At 40.5% G+C, this 16,737-nt stretch overlaps 1 long non-coding RNA gene across 1 annotated transcript in view; it reads left to right on the top strand.

Moving 5' to 3' along the window:
- Positions 1 to 3,968: 3,968 nt before the first annotated feature.
- LOC147365746 (uncharacterized) overlaps positions 3,969 to 16,737 on the top strand; it is a 171,097-nt gene continuing 158,328 nt past the window's right edge. Inside the window, exon 1 of the long non-coding RNA XR_015132339.1 lies at positions 3,969 to 4,118. This is a non-coding gene — a long non-coding RNA (uncharacterized LOC147365746). The remainder of the gene's footprint in view (positions 4,119 to 16,737) is intronic.

Raw genomic sequence — 16,737 nt, forward strand, 5'->3', positions numbered from 1 at the left:
TGAATAATTATTAGGGAATAATAAGTAGGAATAAAGTTTTAAGAATGTGTGGCCTAAAGTACAGGCGAAAAATCAAATCAGCCTTCTGCATACTGCCAACACTGGTAAACCCAGTGATTCATAGAGGTTTTCTCCATTTTGGCAGGTCCCACTCCATTAAGTGATCTGTTCCACTTTTTATCTCTGGAAGGTTACTTTCTCTCAGTTATCTTAGAGATTCCACCAGATGATATTAGGTTTTCTATCATTGAAAGATTTCAGGTTTTCTGCTTCCGGTGCTGTGAGGGCTTGGGGCTGATGTGGGAAAGTTCCTTTCCTGCAGTTACTTTTTTTTCCTTTTTTTCTTTTTTTTAAATTTTATTTTATTTTTAAACTTTACATAATTGTATTAGTTTTGCCAAATATCAAAATGAATCCGCCACAGGTTACTTTTGGATGAGAATATACTCTTTTCCAAATAGAAGATGGTAGATTGACCATGAAGAAGGAGATGGGTTCTGGAGAAGGGCTGCCTTCCAGATATTCTCAGGTTTTGGCTGTTAAAATAATAGCTGAAGAGTTGGAAGCAAAGGAGTCCCATAAAGAGAAGCCAGGGGGCTTTGTCTTGTTGCATGCGGGTGCAGGTTATCATTCTGAATACAAAGCTCAGGAGTATAAACGGGTATGCAAATGGACTTGTCAAAAGACAACTGAAAAGCTACAGGCTGGTGCTCTTGGGACAAATGCAGTGACTGCAGCCCTGGTGGAACTGTTGCAGGAAGCGGGACCCTCTCCAGGGCCCAAGAGTGGGCTCTTGTCTAACACTTGGAAATGACTTGTCCAAGGAGACACGTGTTCTGACAAAGTAAGAGATTTTTTGGGGAAGGGGTGTCCAGACAGAGATGAGCAGATTAATGGAATTTAGGAGGACTTCTCAGCCACGGGGTTCAAAGCCCCTGGTTTTACAGTGATGGAATTAGTTTCTGGGTTGTCTCTGGCCAATCATTCTTACTCAGGGTCCTTCCTGCTGGCTCGTGCATCGCTCAACCAAGATTGATTTCAACGAGAAGAATTCTGGGAGGTGGTAGGACATGTGGCATCTCCTTTTGACCTTTCCCGAACTTTCCTGGTTGTTAGGGGAAACACACTGACTGAAACTGCCCACCCTGGCCAGGCACAATAGTAACCATTTGCCTGAGTTATTTTATGACTGGAGGTCTTAGTGGGAAACACGGAACTCATAAGTCACCACCAGCTGGAAAGAGTTTGCTGGAATCCATCTTGATTGAGCATTGCATGAACCGCCAGGAAGGACCCCGATTGGCCAGAAACAACCCGGAAACTGCTCCCATCACCATTAAAGCTGGGACTGTGAGCCCCGTTGCAGAGCACTTCTCCTGGGTTGCCTTACCTTGCTACTCTCTGCCTGGGTGCCCCTTCTCCATAACGTTCTCTTACTTTATTAGCACATGTGTCTCCCTGGGCAGTTCATTGCTGAGTGATAGACAAGAGCCTACTGTCAGGCCCTGGAAAGGGTCCCTCTTCCTGCAACAGAACTTGAGAGGTGCACAGAGTTACACTTCATGGAGTTGCATCCAGCCAAGTGTTCTTCTTGTGAAGAGGCAGAGAAAATCACTTCTGCCAAGAATTTCCACCTTCTGACCAAGGGAAATGTATCCTAAAGAGTTTTACACAGATAGGAGGCAATGTATTTGCTTGTTCCGCATTGGTTTAATTAGAAGACTCACTGTGGGTGGCCAACTGCAGACCAAGAAGCACCGGACATAGCCCTGTTAGCCTGAGATAAAAGTAAATTAACGCTCTTTTTTTTTTTTTAGCATTTCATTTCTTGAGCTTTTAAAAGTTTATTTATTTCTGACTGTGCTGGGTCTTTGTTGCTGTGTGAGCTTTTCTGTAGTGGTGAGCAGGGGCTACTTGCTAGCTGTGGAGCTCAGGCATCTGGCTGCGGTGGCTTCTTCTTGTAGAGCACAGTCTCTAGGGTTTGAAGGCTTCAGTAGTTGTGGCTCTAGAGCACAGACTCAATGTCATGGTGCATAGGCTAACTTACTCTGAGACATGTGGGATCTTTTCAGATCAGGGCTCAAACCTGAATCTCCTGGATTGTGAGATAGATTCTTTACCACTGAGCCACCAGGGAAGCCCTCAGTTCAGTTCAGTCGCTCAGTCGTGTCCGACTCTTTGTGACCCCATGAATTGCAGCACACCAGGCCTCCCAGCCCATCACCAACTCCTGGAGTTCACTCAGACTCACGTCCATTGAGTCAGTGATGCCATCCAGCCATCTCATCCTCTGTCGTCCCCTTCTCCTCCTGCCCACAATCCCTCCCAGCATCAGAGTCTTTTCCAATGAGTCAACTCTTTGCATGAGGTAGCCAAAGTACTGGAGTTTCAGCTTTAGCATCATTCCTTTCAAAGAGATCCCAGGGCTGATCTCCTTCAGAATGGACTGGTTGGATCTCCTTTCAGTCCAAGGGACTCTCAAGAGTCTTCTCCAACACCACAGTTCAAAAGCATCAATTCTTTGGTGCTCAGCTTTCTTCACAGTCCAACTCTCACATCCATACATGACCACTGGAAAAACCATAGCCTTGACTAGATGGACCTTTGTTGGCAAAGTAATGTCTCTGCTTTTGAATATACTATCTAGGTTGGTGATAACTTTCCTTACAAGGAGTAAGCGTCTTTTAATTTCATGGTTGCAGTCACCATCTGCAGTGATTTTGGAGCCCCCCAAAATAAAGTCTGCCACTGTTTCCACTGTTTCCCCATCTATTTCCCATGAAGTGATGGGACCAGATGCCATGATCTTCGTTTTCTGAATCTTGAGCTTTAAGCCAACTTTTTCACTCTCCTCTTTCACTTTCATCAAGAGGCTTTTTAGTTCCTGTTCACTTTCTGCCATAAGGGTGGTGTCATCTGCATATCTGAGGTTATTGATATTTCTCCCTGCAATCTTGATTCTGGCTTGTGCCTCTTCCAGCCCAGCGTTTCTCATGATGTACTCCGCATAGAAGTTAAATAAGCAGGGTGACAACATATAGCCTTGACGTACTCCTTTTCCTATTTGGAACCAGTCTGTTGTTCCATGTCCAGTTCTAAGTGTTGCTTCCTGACCTGCATACAGATTTCTCAAGAGGCAGGTCAGGTGGTCTGGTATTCCCATCTCTTTCAGAATTTCCCACAGTTTATTGTGATCCACACAGTCAAAGGCTTTGGCATAGTCAATAAAGCAGAAATAGATGATTTTCTGGAACTCTCTTGCTTTTTCCATGATCCAGTGGATGTTGACAATTTGATCTCTGGTTCCTCTGCCTTTTCTAAAACCAGCTTGAACATCAGGAAGTTCACGGTTCACGTACTGTCCTGATGCTGTTTCTTGCATTTAGTTCTAAGGGGCAATGTGTAACTTTTTGTGTTTACACATTAGGCGTATCTGTTTTTTCCCTTGGGCCTTAGTAGTTAAGCATGCTCGTTAGCATGTTGGACTCTCTTTCGACCACATGGACTATAGCCCACCAGGCTTCTCTGTCCATGAAATTTCCCAGGCAGAAATACTGGAGTGGGTTTTAATTTTTCTCCAGGTGATCTTCCCCACCCAGGGGTCGAACCAGGGTTCCCTACTCTTGTGTCTCCTGCATCGTGAGGTGAATTCTTTATCACTCCCGCCACCTGGGAAGACTCATTAGCTCAAAGTGCCTGCTTAATAAGGGGCTTCCCAGGTGGCACTAGTGGTATGGAGCCCACCTGCCAAAGTACGAGATGGACAGAACTGAAGCAAGTCAGCACGCACCTGCTTAATAAAGTAAAAGTAGTCATTTTTTCTTTTAATTTTTCTTAGAATAAAAAGAATTGGATCAATTATTCCATTCCAAATTAATTTTACACTTCGTCAAAATTGTGTATTAGTCTGTGACCAAGTCAAAACACTTGAGTAAAGAATACAGAGCTTATTATGTTACAGAACTTTCTGATGATGGGAAGATGAAAACAGTTTCACCTTTTTCTAGCCATTTCTTGATGAGCTGTGTGGACCTTATGAGATGAATTCATCTTGACTGAATCTGATAGAAGATACGGTCCGAGGCCAGACTTAGTTCCTGAGGAGCTTGTTGCTTTAGGTATGAGCTCTTGTTTTTTCTTTGGGAGTTATTACTCTCCAGGAATATACTACATTTTAGAATTCAGTTTTGAGCTACTTAAAGCTACATTCGGTAGTGTGGTGAAGTTGGTGTAATTATTGAATCACAGCACTATATTGTATATGAATGTGGGGTGTATGGTGTGTGTGTGTGTGTATGTGTGTTTGGATCTATATCAGTTGGGGCATTAGTTTTATAATCTAGCATCTATTGCTTTTTGTAATGAAAGGCTAAGTTAAGATTTTTCTGTGTTTAGAAAATCACAGGTTGATATCATGGAAGTCAAAGATTGCCTTTGAATTTAAGTTTTTGTCTCTTAAATGTAGGACTTTATTCAGAACCTGGAAAGGAATGAGGAAGAAATTTATATGGTTTTTAGGAATCTCACCAATATCATATCCTAAATCCTGCTTCAAAGCAGAACAAAACATTGCTTTCATTTTGTTTTCCCGTTCATTCTCTCCATCTACCTGTCATCTAGTTTTTATGTGTACAGCCGACTTTAGCTCAGTGTTAGAATAATTAAGGGACTCCAGTACTCTTGCCTGGCAAACCCGGTGGACAGAGGAGCCTGGTGGGCTGCAGTCCGTGGGGTTGCTAGGAGTCGGACACGACTGAGCGACTTCACTTTCACTTTTCACTTTCATGCATTGGAGAAGGAAATGGCAACCCACTCCAGTGTTCTTGCCTGGAGAATCCCAGGGACAAGGGAGCCCGGTGGGCTGCCGTCTCTGGGGTCACACATTGCCGGACACAACTGAAGTGACTTAGCAGCAGCAGCACCTCACTGTAGCAGAGCAAATAGCTTCAAACTGAAACCTAGGCAACCCAGTTGAGAGCCGTGCTGTGGTCATTCCCACAACCAGGGGGCTTTTACTGGCAGTCATTGCCACTCAGGGTCCAGCATCCTGCACACTATACATACTTCCTGACAGTTCATGACATATGTATAACATAGGATATTGACACTGTAACACTTACTTGGCTTCTCAGAAAATTCTGAGTGAGGAACTTGTTTCCCTCCTTTAGAGTATGTGAAAATATTAACATTTTTCTAGTGGGTTAGAAGTCTTTTGAATAAAAATCATAGTTGTAAGTTACTACTTATAAGTTAATGATACCCCCTCATGCTTCCAATCTACCATGTCCTTGCTTCACATTTGATAGAAGGAGGGTTTATGTTATTATAATTCCATGGTCTGTTAAGTTCTTTTTGAGTGATAATACCATATTATTGTCAATGTGATTAAAAGGTGTAATTATTTAGATTGAAGGGAAGTATACGTAGATTGCCAAACTTGGCTTTGCTGGAGGAACAGCCACATTTGTCTTTCCTATTGTAGCTCATGTGGAAATGACAATTTCAGGTACTGTGTGTGCTAATTCTTCCTGGACATCATAAAGGATCCAACTAAAACAAAGTTGAAAACTACTTCAGATGTGCCAGGCTACAGAAGCCAATATTTTAGAGATTTGTGTCATGTTTGACAAGTAACTCTTTGTACTGCAGGTCTATGGCTTTCAAATAAAAAAAACCTTCAGCTTTCTAAATCCTCCTTTGTCCCCTTTATCTCCTTTCCTTTAGCACTTGGTGCGGCTCAGATACAGGCCATCATCATGATCTGGGTGCTGGCGATACTTTAGGGAACACAACTCCTACTTTGAAGTTGTTCATAGACTAATGTGTGGATCAGATAAATGATACACATGCTTTTATTTTTCTCCACATATACAAAGGGCTTGATGCCTAATCTAATTAAGTCCTGAAAAACATATAAAGTACCTGTACTAGTAAGCTAAATTGCCATAACAAAATTCCATAGACTGGTTGGCTTAAACCAAAGAAATTTGTTTTCTCATGGTTCTGGAAGCTGGAAGCCTAAGATCAGGGTGCCAGAATGATCAGGTTCTCATGAGCTCCCTTTTCTTGGCTTGGAGAGCTTAGGTGGCTTCCTCTTCTTATAAGGGTACTAGTTCTACTGGATCAGGACTCCGTACTCATGGTCTCACTTAACCTCAATCACCTCCTTAACAATCCCTATCTGTAATACATGTCATGGGGGTTAAAGCTTCAACATATGAAATTTGGAGGACATAATTCAGTTCATAGTATATCTGAGTGATATCTCCTTCAGCGAAACCTACTATCTTCTAGTTCAAACTTGTTTAAGCTTTTATCATCCTAAGTGTACCTCTGATTAATGATGTACTATTTAAAAACTTCCAGCTCAAAAATATCTTCTGCTCTCCCTTTGCTTACTTCCTAGCTCTTAGAATTTCATATATAACCGGTATTACATTTTGATGTATAATTAGTTATGTTTTATCTCCCTGAGTGCCTCAAGGACAGCGTCCCAATTATCTGTAACTGCATAACAAATCATACCAAAGCTTAGTGACTTAAAATAAGGATCATCATTTTATTGCCTTGCATGGTTTTTGTGGGTCAGGAATTTGGGGAGGGCTTGACTGTATGGTTCTGGCCCAAAGTTTCTGATGGACTCTGCTCAGGCTGCTATAACAAGTTTAAGATCAGGGTGCTTGCAGAGTTGGTTTCTTGTCAGGCCTCTTTTCCTGGCTTACATAAGATTGGCTTCTCACTGTGTCCTCACATGGTCTGTATACACGTGGAGAGAGAGATCTCTGGTGCCTTTTCCTCCTCTTCTAAGGACACTGGTTCTGTTGGATTATAGCTCCACCCTTGTGACTTCATTTGGCCTTAATTACCTTCTTAAGGGCCCTTTCTCCTTAAAAGTCACTTTGGGGTTTAGGGCATCAACATATGAAGGTTGGGTAAGGGTTACACAATTCAGTTCATAATAATCTGTCATGGAGATTAGTCAGTCAGTGGGTGGAGCTGAAACACAGGGGGGCTGCAGCAGATGGGAACTGTTTGAGTTTCTCTATCTCCTCATATTTTCTTAGGATGTTTCTCTGTGGTCTCTCTATAAGAACTATTTTGGCCTCAGCAAAGAAATGTGAGAGTTGTTGGACTACTTACATGGCATCTGGCTTTCCCCAGAGCACAGGTCTTGAGAGCAAGGCAGAAGAACATGATGGCATTGTTACGGCCCTACCTTGAAACTTATATCACTTCTGACATATTATATTTGTTGAAGCAAAAGCTGACACAGGTTCAGGGGAAGGAGACATAGACTCTGCCTCCCAATGGGAGGAATATCAAAATCACAGTAAAAAGAGAATGAAAGTTAGAAGGTGCTGTTACTGCTATTTTTGGAAAACATGACTTTCCATAGGCAGGAACTGTGTTTCCTTTGCGTTTTATATTCCTTATGCCTAACAGTGATCAAAATGAACAGATGTCTAATAAGCAACTTTCAAATAGACTGATTACTATCAAGTTTGTGTGTGTGTATGTATTTCCCCATTTGCACCTGTTAGGGGCAGGCTTTTTAAAATTTTAACTTCTTTTTTTAACTTACAATTGCAATTGAAAAGATGAGATACTCTTGTGGTACAAAAAGCAGTAGCAAGACTCATGAAGAATGTCTAAACATATTTCTGTGACAAGTATATTAATTCCAAAATGAAAGATGCCATTTGATTGACATTGGCTAATTAACACACACATAGGGATGAGGAAGGCAGAAAGAAGAGTTTTAAGGAACTGGTTTCTGTGATTGTAGGTGCTGGAAAGTTCAAAATTTGTAAGGTTGGCCAGCAGGCTAGAGACCCAGGGAAAAGTTGATGCAAACTGAACTGAAAGGCAGTCTGATAGCAGAACTCCCTTTTCTTCAGGGTAGGCTGTTCTTTTTCTTAAGGCCTTCAACTGATTTGACTTTCCACATTATGGATGGTAATTTACTTTGCTCATTCTACTGATTTAAATGTTAATCTCATCTAAAAATATGCCTTCACAGAAATGTGCTGATATGTATTTGACCAAATATCTGAGTACTATGGCATAGCAAAGATAACATAAAATTAACCATCACAGATATTAATGATGGAGGTATCATTGTTCTCGCTAGGACTGCTAAAAACCTATAAACCAATTTTACTTGTGAAATTATCTCAGACAGCTACTGTCTGTATTTCACAATTTCCTCGTCATTGGACTATTTTGTGCATTTTTTAATTCTCAACATCCTCTCTGCTGCTGCTGCTAAGTTGCTTCAGTTGTGTCCGACTCTGTGCGACCCAATAGACGGCAGCCCACTAGGCTTCTCTGTCCCTGGGATTCTCCAGGCAAGAATACTGGAGTGGGTTGCCATTTCCTTCTCCAATGCATGAAAGTGAAAAGTGAAAGTGAAGTCCCTCAGTCGTGCCTGACTCTTAGCAACCCCATGGACTGCAGCCTACCAGGCTCCTCCATCCATAGGATTTTCCAGGCAAGAGTACTGGAGTGGGGTGCCATTGCCTTCTCCAAGTACATGGGGAAAGGAGAGAGTGAAGATAAACCCTGCCTGGGTGGGAAGGAGCTAAGAAATGCCATCTAGTGCTGTCACAAGGAATCAAGGTAATTCTAGACCTTGGTGAGCAATTTTAAGTTCAGACACAGGCCATCACCTCAGAGCATGGGAGCTCTGGAGACTGCCCTCTATCCAGCGATGACAAATGAACCCAGGAGTAGGAACAGATCAGGGACCCCAACTGGAAGTATCCACATTCTCTTGAGAACATCCTGTCTCTTGATTGGGATGTGGTGCCAGATTTTTTTACTTTCTATTCTGTAAATATACCTAAAGTATACTGCCTCTATTTTAACTATGTATTTTAGTTTAAGTCTTTAAGAAGAGAGAAGATTCTGTAAAATTTCTCTTTGCTGGGAAACAAGAGATTAAAAGTAAGACTCCAGGCTTTAGATCAGTCACTGGTTCCATCTGGTGAATGTTCTCTTTGACGGTCTCATTTAGAACTTCAAGAGACTTTGCTCAGATTTAAAATTCTCATTAGAGTCCTTGCCAAAGCATCTTAAATGCAAAGCAATCTTAACTTTAAAAATTTAGAAATTGCTGAAGGAGACATACCATTTAGAGGCAGTAAATGAAAACTATGACACAAAATAGGTCAGAAAAAGATTCTAGCACATTCTTTAACACTGCTGCTGTCTGAAAATAAGACTTTCATTATTGTTTTTAAAGGTGTTTTTCATATAGAGCTATGCTTATTTATTGTAGCTCCCTCACCAATTTATGGGAGAAGGCAATGGCACCCCACTTTAGTACTGTTGCCCGGAAAATCCCATGGATGGAGGAGCCTGGTAGGCTGCAGTCCATGGGGTTGCTAAGAGTCAGACATGACTGAGCGACTTCACTTTCACTTTCCACTTTCATGCATTGGAGAAGGAAATGGCAATCCACTTGTGTTCTTGCCTGGAGAATCCCATGGACGGAGAAGCCTGGTAGGCTGCAGTCCATGGGGTTGCACAGAGTCGGACACGACTGAAGCGACTTAGCAGCAGCAGCAGCACTACCAGTTTATAAGGAGACATGAAATATAGCTAACAAAGATTTTTCCTAATATTTGCTATTTATTCACCTTTAGGATGAACCCCAAATGGACTTGATTTTATAATTTTACATATTTCCTCTGCTCTTCAAGCATTATTGATCTCCTTCAAATCCATTTCTTTATCTTCTAGAAAAATAGACATCTCCATTTCTTCAGTGTATCCTATATAGTCATTTTTAGTGGACAAGGAGAAAAGTACATTTTTTTTTCCCCAAGAAGCACTATACATTATCATTAAATTAACCTTGGCCTACCTTAAAGTCTCAGTGGCTACCAAGATTTTAAGCCTTCTCCATAAGATCTTATTCTTACTGCATGTTAGAGACATTAACTTTACTATGTGAAGTTGCTCAGTCGTGTCTGACTTTTTGCGACCCCATGGACTGTAGGCCACCAGGCTCCTCCGTCCATGGAACTTCCCAGGCAAGAATACTGGAGTGGGTTGCCATTTCCTTCTCCAGGTGATCTTCCCAACTCAGGGATTGAATCTGGGTCTCCTGGGTTGCAGGCAGATGCTTTCCCATCTAGGGACTCCAACATTTTTTTTTCAAATTTTAATGTCCTTTGAATTCTCATTCACATAATTTCCCTTGCATATTTTCCTACTTGGATTTCTAATTTTCACTACCTTCTTATAGTAAGAAGAACCATATAATATTTCTTTAAATAGAATGGAAAGGAGAGAATAAGCAACAGGAAAGTATGCAGAGCCATCAAGGTGATAGATGGGCAATATCTTTATAATTATTTCTATCATAACTCTTACAGTGATAGCACACAGTGACTTCAGCAGAAGATATATGTATTTAAGTCTTCTTGGGAATGCCAAACACAGTATGTTAGAGGTGCAGAGTGTATTGCTGCACATTCATAATACCAACAAACGGAAAACTTGATGACGAATTTTTTTCAAAACTAATGCCTTATTCACTATAAATGAAGCATAAAATAGGCAAAAAAAGATAGTCCTGGTTTGTGATGAAAATGGAAGAAGCAGAAGGGGGCCTCTTCTTGGAATACTCTCTTTAGGTCAAGATCTTTCACACAAATTATCTCACTGATTCTTACAACAATCTCTTCTAATTATTTTATGTGTATATCACTATCTTTACCATATATATGAACAAACAAAGACTCAAGTATTAAGCAGAAGGTTGCATTGCTAATAAAAGGTCATGGAAGGCATTGAACTAACCCTGTGTGACACCAACGCTGGATGGTAATAACGAAGTGGCTGTGGGGTCTGGAGGAGGGGGGCAATGGAATCCATAGAGTGACTTTGAGCATATTAATAAGTCGTTTATGAAAAGAACATTCAGCATCTTCAAATTTATCCATTCCAGCATTTGATAAAAGCAGAGACAGTTTTACTTAATTAGTCATGATGTGGATCATGTACAAAGTGATGGTAAAGTCTATGAATTTGAATTTAACCAGACATTTTTTTTCATGAATTCATGGATGACTGAATTTAAATAGCTGAAGGATCATTAAGCACACAGGATTGATTACTAAAGCAGCTTGCTGACTTGTTTTCTTTGGCTCTCTTTGAGGATGTGGGAAAATGAATGATCATCTTTTCCAAGTTAAGTACATGAGAGAGAGAAGTCATTTTCCTCAGCTTCAACACATAGCTCCTCTGAGAAATCTACCTTAATGAATTACCTTAACAATTGAATCTTCTATCCTGTGCTTCTTCAAACACTTAATGTACCATAATGCTTTGTACAATAATTTATATCTGGTCACTACAAGTTCTGTAAATGTATTTGGAGTATTATGTATAGTATGGCTCAGTGAACTGGCTAATGAGCTTCTTCAGGATAGTGCTCAGCTCTTTAAATTGTTTGTATTGGGTGCATTCAGGGGAGGGATAATGGGGAAGAAGGGCAAGGAGGCCAATATTTTAGCAAAAAAAAAGGAGCAATAAATAATACTGAGAATTAGAGGACTTTGCAAGTAAGAAGAAAGCCAAAGAGAATGATACCATGAGTTAAGAAAAGAAGACTGTAGAATGAGATGAATGAGAGATGAATCAAATACACAGAGAGGTTGAACAGGATTGGATTGACAGGAGACTACTGGTTTTCAAGGAAATGACTGATCACAGTTTTATTAGTGATAAGAGAATAAGGCAGACTGTAGAGGATAAATGAATGGATTGGAAAGGAGAAACTAGAGATAAACTATGTTATTTTGTTAAGGAGCCTGATCAGAATACTGGAGTGGGTAGCCTTTCCCTTCTACCAGGGGATCTTCCCAAGCCAGAGGTTGAACTCAGGTCTCCTGCATTGTGGGTGGATTCTTTACTAGCTGAGCCACAAGGAAAACCCAACAATACTGGAGTGGGTAGCCTATCCCTTCTCCAGTGGATCATCCTGACCCAGGAATTGAACCAGGGTTTCCTGCATTGCAGGTGGATTCTTGACCAACTGAGCTATCAGGGAAACCCAATTTAGGATTATGGTGAAGATTAAATTTTACAGTTAAAGTGTTTATTCTAATGCCTGGCACTTCATTAATATTCAGTAGGTAATAGCTATTAATGTTATTGTTGGGAAGCTCCTAAATAAAAATCATAGATGGAGGTGGTGGTGTGCAGAAGAACAGAAACATTTTTCCTCACTTAGGAAGATGGGACTGATGTTATAGATTACACCTAGGAGGCAAGCTGAAACTGAAGGAGAAAATATCACATGACTCAGATTTTTGCCTTTTTTTTTTAAACAAAGAAGGAAGTTTAATTATATATTGAGAATGAAGGCTTAATCATGTTGGATTTGGCTTGAAGCAACTTTATTCTATTGACAATGAGAAATTGATGAGTACAATGGTAGATAGAAAACCCTGAGGATTATGGAAGATGAAAACCACAATTTTATTGTAGCTGATCTCTACTGTTATGTGAATATTCTCCAACATGTGCAATAGTCTGGAGGGGAAAAAACAAAAACAAAAACAAACATTGTGGTTCTCCAGGACTGATTAGAAATGTTGGTGTGCTTCAATATGGGAAAGACCTGGGATTTGTGAATGTTTGTAAGAGAAGAAGTGGAATTTAGACTGGATAGGGAAGGAAATGAAATCAGGAAGGGATAGTAGTCTCAGCATTAAATTATGTTGAGTTTAGAGCAGATTAGTAGGTCCAACTGTAGGAGTAGGAAGTTGAATCAGAAAAGGGAATTTCAATATTTCAAAAAGTGAGGGGTATATATGTTAAGGGTAATAATGATTCTCAGGTTTATCATTCACTGTTGAGTGAAGGTAAATGGTAAACTCTATAGGAGTAGATCAGAGAAGGCGATGGCACCCCACTCCAGTACTCTTGCCTAGAAAATCCCATGGACGGAGGAGCCTGGTAGGCTGCAGTCCATGGGGTCGCTAAGAGTCAGACACGACTGAGTGACTTCACTTTCACTTTTCACTTTCATGCATTGGAGAAGGAAATGGCAACCCACTCCAGTGTTCTTGCCTGGAGAATCCCAGGGATGGGGGAGCCTGGTGGGCTGCCGTCTATGGAGTCACACAGAGTCGGACACGACTGAAATGACTTAGCATAAGAGTAGATACATTTTCTGCAGATGGAGCACAGAATACACTGAGAATCAGGCCTAGGACTTGACTATAAGGGAAACAGATCTTCAGAGACTGCTTTCTTTTCAACCCTGCAAGTCTTCCATACCAAGGTCAAGTCTTTTTTGGAAAGATGTGGAATCTTAATATTTCTGATGGGGATATCTGGGTCCACACAATTGGAAACTTTGAAACTTCTCATTCCCTGAACACGCTGAAGCTTTGGATGTGACCCCTCTTCCTTTTTGAAACCTAGCACCCCACCTCTTCTTGAAGATAGCATTCTCCTCCACTTCTCTGCTTATCAGGTATCAACATAACCGAAGCAGGGTGACAGAGGACTTACTCTGTAAGAGGAAGGACTTAGCCAACATGTACCAGCAGGAGTCTAGAGAATATGTGTGCACTTGGATTCTGGGGATAACTGAGTCAAGAAAGAATAGAACATTAAGTTTAAATAAGTAGTTTATTGATACGGAAGTACTCTCTCTTGATATAAGATTTAGCACTGTCAAGGACCCTGAAAAATGCTACTAAAGTGCAGCTAAGCTGACTCTTAGAAGCTTTAAGAAGGCAATTTGTTAAGTGGGTAGGTAAATGAGAATTTTAGTAGAATATTCTAATTCTCATACTGTCATTAATGTCCAAGTTAGGTGTGGTATTTAGAACAACATGGACAGGGAGGCCTGGCATGCTGCGATTCATGTGGTCACAAAGAGTCGGACATGACTGAGTGACTGATCTGATCTGATCTGATAGTTGTGTGACTAGGGAATGTTATTTAACTTCCTTGAAACTTTGTCAGTACAATGCCTGCCTTCATGTAGATTGTAATTTAACTCAGCCTTGAAGGTATATTATAATTTTTCCATTTCTATTCTTTATGTGATATGATGAAAAATGTAATAATCAACTGAGAGAATACTGTTATTTACTTAACAAGTACTTTCTCTTTTAGTAAAATTTTTTTCATCCAAAGTTTATTATTTTTTATTATTTTATCGAGGTATAGTTGATGTACTATATTATAAAAGTTTCAGGTGTACAAAATAGTGATTCACAATTTTAAAATGCTATTGTTTTAATTTTTGCTTTCTTACAGTGCAGCTTATGTTAAGTATATTTCTATTCAAATTATGAACTTATGGATTCTTGCAAAATTCATTTTTGTACTAAATCATTCATTGGAAATAACATCAAACATGTATTAAATTAGAAAATAATTAAGTTGTCAACCATGAGTTTTGGCATGTTTTCAGCTTTGCTTTAGCTATTTTGAAGTTACGTTTGTAGTTAATTTTTAAATATGGCTATAGTCAGCAAAAACAACTGGCTTAATCAGTTGTGATCATAGATCAAAACATGCATACCCAAAACCTTTTATATATATAGCTGAATGGGGAAAAGGTATATTTTTATTCACTGGAAATAGAGTTCCTTTTAGGAAAGGAACTTTCTTTGCCTACGAAAATAAATACAGATAAATGATTTTGATAAACTGAGATTGGAAAGAAAGATACCAGGGAAACAGGACTGAAGGAGTTTTGTTGTTTTAATGCTAGAGCAAAATTATTCTGTGTAAAACAATATATATGCCAGCGTTTTGAATTTTGAGAGTACCAATGAGAGGAGCAGGAGAGAGATGGAATCAAACAACATGGAAGAATTTTCCAAAGGAGCATAACAAAAAATGATACCGAATGTGAAGCTGTTCTCTTTCCTGAACTTCTTGCTCTCCACTTGGCTGAATTTTCTCTAAAGTATGGGCTTTCAACACATGAAATGGAATTCCTTTTTTGTGAAAGCTAGAGAGGAGGGATTGAATTCCTCCTTTTTAGCTAGTACCTCGGAGAAGGCAATGGCACCCCACTCCAGTATTCTTGCCTGGAAAATCCCATGGGCAGAGGAGCCTGGTAGGCTGTGGTCCATGGGGTCGCTAAGAGTCGGACACGACTGAGGGACTTCACTTTCACTTTTCACTTTCATGCACTGGAGAAGGAAATGGCAACCCACTCCAGTGTTCTTGCCTGGAGAATCCCAGGGATGGGGGAGCCTGGTGGGTTGCCATCTCTGGGGTCACACAGAGTCGGACACGACTGAAGTGACTTAGCAGCAGCAGCAGCAGCTAGTACCTAGAGGACAGAAGGGCTTCCCAGGTGGCACTGAGTGGTAAAGAACCCACCTGCCAATGCAGGTAGATGTAAGAGACATGGGTTCGATCCCCGGGTTGGGAAGGTCCCCTGGAGAAGGGCCCAGAAACCCTCTCCAGTATTCGTGCCTGAAGAATCCTGTGGACAGAGGAGCCTGGCGGGCTGCAGTCCATAGGGTCACACAGAGTCAGACACTACTGAAGTGACTTAGCACAGCACACACAGTGGACAGGAAAGAACAACTTCATGACATAGAATCAAGACTAAAAATTCAGTAGACTTTATAGATTTCAGCCAGAGATGGCTCTGGTAAAATCCCTGGGCCTTCAGTCCCATCTTTAGATTCTGGGAAGCAAGGTGAACCAAGCTGACTCTGTGTTACACATGGTTTGATCTCAGGGTATTCAGCAATCATTTCTATGATACTGTCAGTGTAACTTTCAACAAATAACTTCATTACACTCTTCAGTTTGTTCATCTACCAAAGTGGAAGAACTGGCCTACCTAAATGAGTTGCCCTAATGAGAATTAAATGTTAAATATTTTTGTTGTTTTTATTATTGCTATCATTGATACTGTTTCTCTATGTTCTTCATTTTTTTCATTGCTAGGAGATAGTATTATTTCAATAATCCAGTTAAAGATGAGTAGGACTTATGGTCATGGATATTTAATGGCAAGATGATGAAGGAGGCATGTGTAGAATTAATCTTTCTCTTCCCCTGTTCATCCAAAATGCCCTGAAAAGGTCTATATTTACTCTCTCCCTTTTGTTACTCCCAGTCACTTCTCGGCCAACTAGTTTTCTTTCTGCTACCAATTACTGTCCTTTCATTGCTGCTGTCATAAAGGATGTAAATATACCAGTTGCAAAAAACCCATTGATACTTCTTATTTTCATTGGCCTTTTCCTGCATTGAGTACACTGATCAGATACTCCTTAAAGTATTCTACATTTTACATTTGTGTATCCATCTCTTCTAGTTCTCTTCATGGGTCTCTATTTCTGTTTTGTTTCCACCTTGAGCATCTTCTCTTTCATGCACCACTTATCACCGACGATACTACCACCTCTGCAACCAGACACTGTTATTAACCCCACCCACTATTCTTCCACTTACCTTATAGTTTCCAAATCTACATATTGTTTCTGAACTTTAAGTCTATTAATTCAACTATCAGGAAAGCTCTACTAAGGTGTCCTTCAGATACCTCCACGTACATTCAAAATTAAATCTATTTTGTGTGTGTGTGTGTTAGTCGCTCAGTCGTGTCTGACTCTCTGTGACCCCATAGACTGTAGTCCGCCAGGGATTCTCCAGGCAAGAATACTGGAGTGGGTTGCCATTTCCTTCTCCAGAAATCTATTCTCCCTAAAACTGGCTTCTGATCTGTTGATT

This window comes from Bos grunniens, chromosome 9, assembly GCF_055505025.1.
Source record: "Bos grunniens cultivar Pamir isolate PY7600 chromosome 9, Bosgru_T2T1.0, whole genome shotgun sequence".
Lineage (NCBI taxonomy): Eukaryota > Metazoa > Chordata > Mammalia > Artiodactyla > Bovidae > Bos > Bos grunniens.